Source organism: Panthera pardus, unplaced genomic scaffold, assembly GCF_024362965.1.
Source record: "Panthera pardus isolate Hobbes unplaced genomic scaffold, ASM2436296v1 HiC_scaffold_26, whole genome shotgun sequence".
Classification (NCBI taxonomy): domain Eukaryota; kingdom Metazoa; phylum Chordata; class Mammalia; order Carnivora; family Felidae; genus Panthera; species Panthera pardus.
In genome coordinates this window covers 40,536,886-40,548,590 of record NW_026526832.1, presented here as the reverse complement: position 1 = coordinate 40,548,590, position 11,705 = coordinate 40,536,886, and the positions used below count along the sequence as shown (strand labels likewise).

The window sequence follows — 11,705 nt, the reverse complement described above, 5'->3', positions numbered from 1 at the left end:
GGGAAGTGCAGAGAACAAACACCACCACATCCCGGCGCCCGGTCCCCCCAGCATCACGGGCCCACGACCCTCATCGTCCCGTATCCCGGCGCCCGGTCCCCGCAGCATCACGGGCCCACGACCCGCATCTGGAAAGCCAAGCTTGTGTGCAGGGGCCAATCTGTGGAGTTCACGGAAGATGAACACAGCTTGCCTGATATCCTAGGCTCCAAGACCTGACGACAAAGGCACAGGAAAGGATTAGAATCTGCCTGTTATTATTTGTATTAGTTCTCTTTATTTGTAGCAATCATTCACTCATTTAAACCTCAAAAACATCATCGTCTTTGTGGACATGAATTTTACATCTGCTTGATGCTGAAGGCTGGGGGCAGGAAGCCAGGTGCCCAAGGTCACAGGCAGGTGCGCGGGGCCTGGGCCGACATGGACTGATGCTGATGAGGAGAGCCACAGGCCCCGACGGCCGTCAAGGCTGTGCTCTCCCCTTGTGCAGAAAGGCAAAAGAGCATTCTGAAACACTGAAATAAATGGAAAACTGAGAATCAAAAGTTTAGCAAAATTAATTTAGGTGATTATTAGAGTTCTGCAGATCAGTACAATAAAACAGTAACAGCGTTCCTTGTGATTTTGATTAAAAACACACTCGTGAGTCTTTAGGCCGGGATCACCCGAAGGTTTCCTCCACATCTGAGCAACGCCTTGCCTTTATCTCAAGAGCAAAGCGCATCCTGGCAGAGACACCCTGATTTGAAGGCATCGTGGAACCAAGGTCATTTCTAGGGGACGTCATCTGAAATGCGTTAAGTTCCTTTAAACAGAAGACTTGCCCTTTATATGCTAATTATTTCAGTTCAAAGAACAAGCCCGCTGTTTAAAGGACAAGCAATGTTTGAGGAGATGTATATTAGAGACTTCGTGACTGAAACAGGCCCCCGGCTTGCGGGACGCTCGGCCCCCGCTGGCCGGGAGGAAATGACATTGGCTTCTGCTTCCTCCGTAATCATACCTGACACACTAATTTTTCTGTAGCAAATAGAAATGGGCAATGTTTACGCGACATAAACGATTCTGAAATATGTACTCCCAATGTCACTTTCCCCTCTTGGAGTTTAATTCATGAAAAACTTTTGACCTCCTAATTTATAACTCAGAAGTGGAGTCAACGCCTTTACTGAAATTCAGCTCACGGTACCTTTATTAATTATAGATTTTAATGTGGCTTTAACATCTTGTGTCTCAACTTATTAGAAAAATATCTCCACTTTAGGAGACTATTTCTATGGATGAACTTGGGTGTTCTGCAGCTAATTAGAAAGTGGAAGACATGGGACCACGCTGCCTGGTCCTACGGGAACCCCACAGCTGCAGTTTTCCTTTGATTTTAGAAGCTGCCTTCATGCTGAATGTTTCAGATGAGAACTGTTCTGCTTTCGTGATGTGACTCTTTTTCCTTCAAGTTTTTAAAAATTCCAGTATAGGCACCTGGGGGTTCAGTTGGTTAAGCATCTGACTTCGGTTCAGATCATGATCTCACAGTTCATGAGTTCAAGCCTTGTGTCGGGCTCTGTGCTGACAGCTCAGACCCTGGAGTCTGCATTGGATTCTGTGTCTCCCTCTCTCTCTGCCCCTCCCCTGCTCATGCTTTGTCTCTCTCTCTCTCTCTCAAAACATGAATAACCATTTAAAAAAATTTTTAATCCCAGCATAGCTAACATGCAGTGTCGAATTGGTTTTGGACGCACAATACGCTGACCCAACAGTTCTACATGTGACTCGGGGCTCATCATCCTTATTCCCCCCACCTCCCAAACCCCTCCCCACTGGTAACCATCACTTTGTTCTCTATAGTGAAGAATCTATTTTTTGGTTTCTCTTTTTGTTGTTCATTTGCTTTTGTTTCTTAAATTCCACCTATGAGTGACATCATAGGGTGTTTTGGATCTGGCCCCTGAGGCAAGGGAAACAAAAGCAAAATTAAACTATTGGGATGTCATCCAAAGAAAAATCTTCCGCACAGAGAAGGAAACAATCAACAAAACAACAAGGCAAAGTACTGAATACGAGAGCATAATGTGGTTCTCAGCTTCCAAGAGTTTATTACACACACACACCCACACCCACCCACCCACCCCCACACACACACACCTTTTACTGAAAACATATGACATCTCCCTTGAGGCTAGCTTGCAGCCCCAGCTGACCCCTAGCCGTTACACACAGAAACAGAAACTCCTGTTCCCATGACCCGGAGGCTCAGCCCAGGTGGGTCCCCACACGGCGCGCTCAGCACAGCGGGTGCAACCGTGCTCTGGGTACACGCACGACGGGGGCTCTCACACTGAGCCCGCTTTGCTGGCAGCAGCTGCTTTGGATCCGGCCCTTCTCCGACTCTGCGGCCAGTGTGCTTCCCACCACGGTGAAGAGTGGCTGACACTTGGTCCTTCCTGCCTCGCTCTCGGGAAGTGCTGTGTCCACCGATGCCCAGGGCGTGTGAGCACCTCCACCCCCTCAATGCTGGTAGCACATGAGCATCACCGTCCCTTCAGGAGACGCTGGATGGGCCCAGGAGCCCCGATTCAGGGTCTGTGGTCAGCCTCAGGAACCCATAGGAATCATCTCAGGTCACCAAAGCAGCCACATCACAGACAGCTCTAGAAAGTAGAGCGGGAGCGAATTCTGGAACTTACAATCCGTGAAAAGCTGTGTGGTGTGCAAGGATGTGAGCATGAGATTCAGGCTGGGTTTGAGAATCATCATCCACTGGCTGCGTGACCTTGGCATTTAGATTTGAACTTTCTGAGCCTTGACTTTTTCATTGAAAACAGATGTAAAGTCCACATAAAAGGCTTAGCGCACGGTGAGCTCTGAATAGTCATTTGGGAGACTGTTTGGTCAAATGTCGCATCGGCACCGAGTTCCTGAAAATGGCAGTTTGTATCAGAAAACGTACAAAACCGTATTTTTTAAAGGTTTGAGCAGTCCCTGCTTTCAGAGAAAGACACTGATTTCTTTTCATTCTCAGTTAATACTTCATTTTCATTTGAAAGAATTCTAACGCCATACAGGCCTGCAGATTAATGAGACGGTTGTACATCCGTGTGGGTTGAATAGTGAGTTCTCATTACACATTGAATATCGAGATCCCACTTCTCTACCAAATCAAAGCAGCACTTCCAAAAATACTTCTGAGTGATAATGTTATTATCACTGGTTTTTATTTCCATTTTTGCCGTGATTAGTTATCCTCGCGTTCTCTTTATTTTTAATATTCTAGCCACATCTTATAAGCAAAGGAATCTTAAGATGTGTTGGCTAACTTGTGGGCTTTGCTCTAAATGCCTGGGTTCAATCCCACCTCTTGAAGTTACTGAGTTGGTTTGGGCAAAGCACCTGGTCTTTCTGGGTTTGCTCTCACATCTCCTCATCAAGCTACAAAACGCTCAGAGTCTTGTCTAGCACAAAGCCATCACTCAAAAATGTTAGCCACAATTACAGGGACTAAAGGAAAACAAAAGTAATTTAGCAGTGGGTACTGAAGAGGGCACCTGTTGGGATGAGCACTGGGTGTTGTATGGAAACCGATTTGACAATAAATTTCATATTAAAAAAAAGAAGAATGTGACACAGGAAGGAAGGTCAGGGAAGAACTGTTTGTGGCTGCGAGTAAATTCATACAGCATTTATCCAACTCCCAACCACACAGAATGAAACACCATTATCAGGATTTAAATTTGGAAAAACTCACATGGCTTGACTTTCAGGGAGCTACAACTTATCATTTACAAATGCCCGGATTGGTACTGTAGAGATAGTAATGAATTCCAGCCAACAGTGCTTTCTGCATTCTCAACAACATTAAATACAAGGCGATGTTTCGGAGGACAGATAAAATACAAAATGACAATACCATGGATTAGACAGCAACAGAGAAGGCTGGCTTGAAGAGACAACAGTGGAATCGCAGAAGTAAAATGGGTAAAAACAAGTGATGAGCATGAGGCATACAGCCGAAAGCAAAATCAATACTGAAGACTGAAAGTACCGTTAGACTAAAACCCTTCAAATGATACCACTTTTATCATCATTATAACCAGTTTTTAAAGAAAGATTTTAAAATGAAAGGAGGTTTATAACAAATAGCATATGAGCAGCTATTCATAAGACAATACAAGGCTACTTTAGCCTAAAAAGGCCACGCCTGGACAATGCCTGTCCACGAGAACTGAAACCACGGAAGCCACATAATGTCCACCAAGGGGGGACGGATAAAGAGCACGTGGTGTGTGTGCACACGGGCGTAACTTCTCCTGTACAGTGAAGGCAACCCTGCCATGGGCAACAGCACGGATGAAGCTGGAGGGCGTCACGCTGGTGAAATGGGCCGAGAAGGGCACATCTTGCGTGATTACACTTACACGGGTCCCTGGAGTCCTCAGACCTGCAGAAGCAGGGAGCGGAATGGTGGGCGCCGGGAAGTGGGGAGGGCGGGGGAGATGTGGTTCGGAGGGCGTGAACCTTCAGTTCTGCAAGATTCGTAAGTTCTAGAGGTGTGCTGTGCGATGGTGTGCCTGCAGTGACTACCCACTGGCTACCTAAGCAGTCATGAGTGAGTACTTACTGTATACATAAACATTCGTTAGAGAGTACGTACTGGGTACTTACCCATTCGTTAGGAAGGGGGTGCCTGGGTGGCTCAGTTGTGGAAGCATCAGACTCTTGATTTCAGCTCAGGTGATAATCTCATGGTCATGAGTTTGAGCCCCGTGTAGGGCTCTGTGCTGAGAGGGAGGAGCCTGCTTGGGATTTTCTCTCCCTTCCTCTCCCTGTGCCCCTCCCCCACTTATGCGGTCTCTGTCTCTTTCAAACTAGATAAACTTTAAAAAAAGCCATTGTATTTATTTTCAACGGTAACAATTAGAATATTCACAGAGGGGCGCCTGGGTGGCTCAGTCGGTTGAGCTTCCGACTTCGGCTCAGGTCATGATCTCGCAGTCCATGAGTTCGAGCCCCGCATCGGGCTCTGTGCTGACAGCTCGGAGCCTGGAGCCTGCTTTGGATTCTGTGTCTCCCTCTCTCTGCCCCTCCTCCACTCGCACTCTGTCTCTCTCTGTCTCAGAAATAAATAAACATTAAAAAAATAATAATAATAAAAAAAGAATATTCATGAAAAAAAGATTCCACTTATACTAGAATAAAATACTCAGTTATCAAATGATGATATTAATATAAGATGTACAAAAACTTTAGAGAGAAAAGAGTTTAAAGTTCTCAAAGACAAAAACCCTGAATATATGGGGATGTACACAATGGGTATAGATGAGAAGACATAACACAGTCCATATATCAATGGTCCCTAAATTAATCTAATGATATGATGCGTTTTCCATCAAAATTCCAACAAGATGCTGAAAGAATGCTTCAACTGAATTTAATATCTGTGTGGAGGTATGGTGGCTGGAGGCCAAAGCTTCGGGAGACCAAGAGTCAGCGGAAGATTCCCTACAAACAGCAGGAATTATAAGTGGCCTATCAACTTACACAATATGTCATGGATAAGAAAAGGAACAGGTGGCCAGCAAAAGGACACAGATGACCCATACACTAACAATAGTGTATGGACGTATGACAGAGTTGTCACACAGAACAAGGGGATAAAATGAGCTATTTAGGGGGGGGCCTGGCGGCTCAGTCAGTTAAGCGTCGGACTCTTGATTTCGGCTCAGGTCATGATCTCACAGTCGTGGGTTCAAGCCACATCTCACAGTCTGTGCTGTCAGCACAGAGCCTGCTTGGGATTCTCTCTCTCTCTCTCTCTCTCTCTCTCTCTCTCTCTCTCTCTGTCCCTCCCCCTCTCTCAAAATAAATACCTTAAAAAATGAGCTATTTAAAAATAAATTCCATAAAAAAGAAGATACCACCAAAGTAGACATTAAGAGAGAATACTTACAACATACATCAAAGTATCACCAGCTTGTGCTGAAACCCCACTTGCACAGCATGTTCGTTGGCCGGGCAGCAGACCAGGGGCATAAAAAACAGAATTTATTTTCTCACAGTTTGGAGGCTGAAACTCCAAGATCCAGGTAGGACTGGTTCCTTCTGAAGCCTCCTTCTTTGGCTTGTGGACGACTGTCTTCATTCGCATGGAGACATGTCTGTCTGTGCCCCAGTCTCCTTTCCTTATAGTGACCCCAGTCATGTTGATTGGGCCCCCAAACAGCCTGATTTAACTCACTTGCCTCTTTGAAGACCCTGTCTCCATTCTGAGGTACTGGGGGGCCCACTTCTACATGTGATTTTCACGGGGACAAAGTTCAGCTCATAATAATAGCAACAAGAAAGAGTCGACTAATTGAACCATGGACAACGCACAGAACACGGTAATTTGTAATAAGGAAACGCACAGTTAATCCTCTGGAAAGGTGGTCAGCCTCGCTAACGTTTTGCATGAAACAGAACTCAAAAGAACCATGTGATGTTATTTCACGGGCCTAGGATTTGCCCACATGAACAGGTGTAAAGATGTGCACAAACGGGCACTTTTGCACGCCGAGGCAGATGCACAAATCGGTCAACGTGGTTTGGTCAACGTGCGGGAAGAACCTTGCAGAGGCGCTGACTCCACGAACCCACGTGTGTGATCCCCGCAGAGATCGTCACACGCAGACGCTACTGAGGCAGGACGCCATACTGTTTGTGATGGAGAAACACTGGAGTCCACACAAATGCCCATCGGTAGAGCAAACACCACAACCCCTTCAGTGCCCACTGTGGGCGCGGGGACTGGTGCCAGGTACACAGCGGTTGGGAACAATAAGCGCTTTCCCACCCACGTAAAACTTACCGTCTGGCCAAGGTAAATATTCAGAAATTCTAGTCTGTCACTCCCCGGACAGACTGAGGTGCTGTCCTTCCCGCACCCACAAGGAGAGAAGGACCAGCCATGAGTGAGCCCAAGAAGCACCCCCATGAGTGTTCACCACACCCCCTCCCGGGCCGATGTGCTCAGGACTCAGCTCCTCACACACCTGTCCCATCGTGGCACGTGAGCACACACCTGGAGATCACGGGCCATAATGTCTTAACCCCGTAACCTCAGTGCCCACCGCGGGACTGGGAACCCGGGGTCCCACACGCTGGACAGGATGAGCAGGAAAACATCTACTCGTCAGCCGAGGCTGGAGGTTTGGGGCGAGGTGACCCAAGAATTCCAGTGAGAGGCGAAACAGGGAAAGCAACGGTGTGCTTCTTAAAGCAGGTGTGCAGTGCTGGCTTTGGTGACAGAGCAGTAGGAATGACTCCAGTGCACAGAGCGCATCGTTCAAGGTGCCCGGGACATGGGCGCTTGGAACACCTGAAGGAACAACTTCCAACAGACTCAAACACGACTCTAAAGGCTGTGTTTAATGTGACAAAGTGCTTCTAAAACACACTTGGATTAACTGCAGAATGACTCTAATAATTCTGTTTCTGCATTACATTTTCAGCTGATCTTTGTTCACTTGTCTAAAAATACCTTCCTCTGAAATCCACCTGTCATCTTCAGAATCTTCACATAAAACTTTTGAAGTGATAATGACAGTACGTGTTCTTATCAAAACCTTGAGCGAAAATGTAAGCCAAAAATATTTCACATTGTTTTTCCAATGAAACCATATTTAGATACAAATTTGTTACTTGTGCAACAAATATTTCTAGGATCCATTGTAAAAATATTTTTAATACTGAATTTTCTTTTTTAAGACAATCCAAGTCAAGATAGAACATTTATTTTCCCACACCTCTATTCACATATGTAGCCTACACACTTCATTTAGAGCATAAACTATATATTACACACACATCAATAACTGTGTCGCCCTCTCTTCTTGACCTTTAAGGTCATGAGCCAGTGAAAGAAGTCATTACAAACGGCAGATGGGCAGTCTGTTGCTGCACTGAATCCAGTGAGGACAATATACACTGAAGGCTCGGAGGAACCCTGACAACCTGTACACACCCAACGCTGTGTGACACGAGTTACCCACTGGCTGCAGGGAGTTCTGGAAGGCAGCCTGAGAAATTTATGTGATGAGAGAAAAACACAACAGGGAGCTGCCCCCTGTTATACATGTGCCATTTTTAGAAACTTCAATCCTCCTAGTAGAAATATCTGGAGTTTTAAGGCTGCAACCACACACTGTGTTTTGTCTTAGCCCACTCAGGTGCACGACAAACTACCACACCCCCGGTCAGATACAGACTAGACATTCACGTCTCAGTGCTGGAGGCTGGGGGGCCCGGGTTGGGACACCCCTGCTGGGTGAGGATCCTTCCCCAGAGTCCTCACCATGTCTGCATGGGAGGGGCGGTGAGAGGGCTCCCGGGAGGGTGGAGCCTCCTGACCTGATCCCATGGCCCCACCTCCAACCACCAGCACCCAGGGCACTAGGATTTCAACACACGGATTTGGGGGATGCGAACATTCAGACCGTAATACGTTTCAACGACAAACTTTGATAGTGGAGAAAAACGCAGCAAACAAATGAAAACCCACCCAACACCCCACGCACATACATGCACACACACGTGCACACACGTGCAGGCATATACGTGCATTCAGCACACATACACGTGCATGCACATGCACACACGTGCCCACAAAGCACACGTATGTACACTCACACCTGTGCACACACGTGTGTACATACATGCACACGTGTGCACACACATTTTATTGAGGCCAAGGCTGTGCTGTAAGTTTCCTTAAAACTTAGATAAGAAATCACCTGCATTATTGTTTCTCCCTCCCCTTCCTCAAAAAAAATAGAGAAAAACTTACTACCTTTCATCCCTGATGAACACGCCAGGATGGGGCATTCCATTCGGGCAGGCATGTGGCTTTATCTCCAAGAACCATCTGTGTTTAGAGTAAAATAGGTGACAAATGAAAATCTTAGGATCTATGATGTATGTATTTTTATAAATGGAAAGACCAGATTGTTCGTTGGTTTATTCATTCTATTTAAAAGATTTGTCTAAAAACGTCTTTATGAAAAGAAACTAAAACATCAGGGCTTTTTTTCTCATTTGAAAAGTAGCAGACACACACCTCTGCTACCAGCTACATGGAGTGACTGGGCCAAGCTTCATCTTGGGACATAAACATCCAGAAAATGGGACGGAATATTTGAAATCGGTGTCCTCGGGTGCCAGAAGTCAGGCAGCAGAGGGCTGGCCCCAGACAGAGAGAAGGAATGATGTCACGCTGGGCCCCTGCGGTGGCTGTGGGAGCAAATCCTCGGGGTAGGATGTTGGATTAAGAAAACTTTAGGAAAAGTAAGACAGTAATCATCAAAGTTGAGTTTTGGTAAGGTGACGTCCCCCTCAGACGCTACCACGGGCTCAAGAATGAAGTCTTGTCATTCATGGACGCGGATGGTGTAGTCACTGTGTGACTGACCCGTGTCTACCCTGCACGAGGACGGGAGCCCGGGGGCCGCGAGGCTGCAGAAGGGAGGGGGTTTCACCGCAGAAATCACGGCAGCTCTGCCCTCTCGCACCCAGTGTGGCCACCCGGAGGCAGAACTCTTCTTCCCGGTGAATTTCACGTGAAAACAGAAGAGGAGCTCTGGGTCTGCTGTCGAGACTTAGTGTGGAACTTGCCTGGCTCGCCCCCCCCACCCCCCAACCCTCCCAAAAACGCTTTCTTGCCAGGACGTCGGACGGCGTCTGATGGTCATCTGCTGAGGCTCTGGGCAGGGTAAGCGTTAGGGGTCCTTCCTCGCTGCTTAGGTCTCCGTGGCCCAGTCGGGGCCCAGTGTGAACGTGCGTGTCCGCGGTGCCGGCGGCGCCTCCCCGCCCCCGCCCCAAAGGACCTCTGTGCCTGTTCTGTGTTCTGGGAGTTTTTATCACTTACCCAGCCCTTCCTCTGCCTGCCAAGGGGCAGAAACTTGCTTTTGGAGTCAGAGGCCGGCGAGCAGGGGGCCTCATCCCGGGCCGCTGACCGGGTGGCACGTGGTGGCGCATGACCCCGGGATGGGCGGGGTGCCGCAGCTGGGCTGAGGGCGTCTGCCTTAGACAAGAGCAGACCAGGTTTCCCTTTGTGGGGGAGGGAGAAAAGGACACCGGTGCGCTTCTGGTGGGCGGCGGTGAGGCCACCGAGTCAGCAAACCCGTGTCACCTCTCCCCGTGCACGGAGTGGCCAGGCCACCGAGCAGGCCAGCCATGCGGCGCACAGAGGGTGACGCGGCTTCCACGGCCGGAGGCCACCGCGCGGGGCGGGCTTGCCCTTACAGCAGCTGACGTCACTTCCTGATGCCGTGGCACCGCCCACCCGCTGACCGCAGACGTCACCTTCCCGACGCTGCAGTGCCGTCTACCCGCTGACCACTGACGTCCCCTCCCGGATGCTGTAGCACCGCCCACCCATCCGGCTGACCGCTGACGTCACCTTCCCGACGCTGTAGCACCGCCTGCCTGCTGACCGCCGACGTCACCTTCCCGGGGCCAGGGCGCCACCCACCGCTGACCAATGACGTTACCTTCCCGAGGCCCACCCGCTGACAGCTGAAGTCACCTTCCCGACCCTGTAGCGCTGCCTACCCGCTGACCGCTGAGGTCACCATCCTGAGGCCACGGCACCACCCACCCGCTGACCGCTGACATCACCTTCCTGAGGCCACGGCGCCACCCACCCAATGACCACTGACGTCACCTTCCTGAGGCCACGGCGCCACCCACCCAATGACCGCTGAGGTCACCTTCCTGAGGCCACGGCGCCACCCACCCGCTGACCGCTGACGTCACCTTCCTGAGGCCACGGCGCCACCCACCCACTGACCGCTGACGTCATCTTCCCGACGCTGTAGCACCACCCACCCGGCTGACCACAAGCCTTCTGCCGCCCCCTCACCCCTCGTGCGTGCAGCACGGTTTGGGTATATTCACACTCAGGTAACACATTTGGGTATATTCACACTCAGGTACCTAACACACGAGCTGCCGTGCACGGAGCTCTAGCACAGGGCAAGCGCTCACTAATTGCAAGGATCGTATTTCTTGATGAAATTCTAATCTGCTTGCACCCCTTCTCCATTAGCTCGCTGGCTTGCTCTGTGTCGATGGCCCGTCCCGTGTTCCTGAAAACCCCTGCTGGGTGACGTCCTCTTCTGTCGTCCTTGTTTGCAGGGTAGTAAGCCTTTCCAAAGTGTTGTCTGGACGGGGGGGTAATAACACTGTTCTACCTCCTCTGGACAAACATGAAATATTCGGTCATCTGAAAATACCTTCCAAGTTGTCCCGTAACAGGATTCCACGGCATCTTTGCACAAGGGAAAATGGGAAAGAAATAAAGGATTACTCAGTAGACACTGCCAAGTGGCTTTCTTTTAAACCTAATGATGAGAGGGGTTTTTTTAATTTTGTAAGGAATATAATGATTTGGTAAAAAGGTCTTTTACAACTTACAATGAAAATACGGTGAACATTTATTCTGTTAGTATTTTCACAAAACATTAGAAGTCCTCACTGTCACTGAAGTGTGCCCTATGAGTATGGATTTCAGGAGTTTGGGCATAAAATTCCTCAGTTTTTCTCTTAGAGCTTAGAGTTTAACTTGTTCTAAGAAATACTCACACAATGCTGAAGTGCATAGATTTCAACAATCGCGGAATTATTTTCCCTGAAACCACCCAGAACGTTATTGTAACAATTCTTCATGAAAA

At 48.6% G+C, this 11,705-nt stretch overlaps 1 long non-coding RNA gene across 1 annotated transcript; it reads right to left on the bottom strand.

Annotated features, from left to right (window-relative positions):
• Positions 1 to 248: 248 nt before the first annotated feature.
• Positions 249 to 10,251, bottom strand: LOC109258727 (uncharacterized). The gene is made up of 3 exons (XR_008417992.1): positions 9,899 to 10,251; positions 8,822 to 8,899; positions 249 to 518 (listed from the first exon to the last, which is right to left on the bottom strand). It is a non-coding gene; the product is annotated as an uncharacterized LOC109258727 (long non-coding RNA).
• Positions 10,252 to 11,705: the final 1,454 nt, after the last annotated feature.